The sequence below is a fragment of the Sinocyclocheilus rhinocerous genome, unplaced genomic scaffold (assembly GCF_001515625.1).
Source record: "Sinocyclocheilus rhinocerous isolate Xijiao unplaced genomic scaffold, SAMN03320098_v1.1 scaffold11516, whole genome shotgun sequence".
NCBI classification, from domain to species: domain Eukaryota; kingdom Metazoa; phylum Chordata; class Actinopteri; order Cypriniformes; family Cyprinidae; genus Sinocyclocheilus; species Sinocyclocheilus rhinocerous.
Genome location: NW_015630334.1, coordinates 68,155 through 68,441, shown reverse-complemented (window position 1 = coordinate 68,441; position 287 = coordinate 68,155).

Sequence of the window (287 nt, the reverse complement as noted above, 5' to 3'; positions counted from 1 at the left end):
TTCGGGCATTTGTCGGCGATTTCGCAAAACCTGTCGGCGAGTGAAAAATCGGACTAAAATCGTGCAGTGTGAACTCGGCATAACACACACTAAATCCATATCTTTCCGGAGCACCCGGAGCACTATTCGAGGCTTAGTGTATCCCATCATGCATCATGTTCTGGAAATAAATCGTCTCGCGAGATGCCGAGATCTCGCGAGAGGTCATGGAAACTTTTCCAATGCAAGTTAAATATTAAAGGGGTCATATGATGCGATTTCAAGTTTTCCTTTCTCTTTGGAGTGTT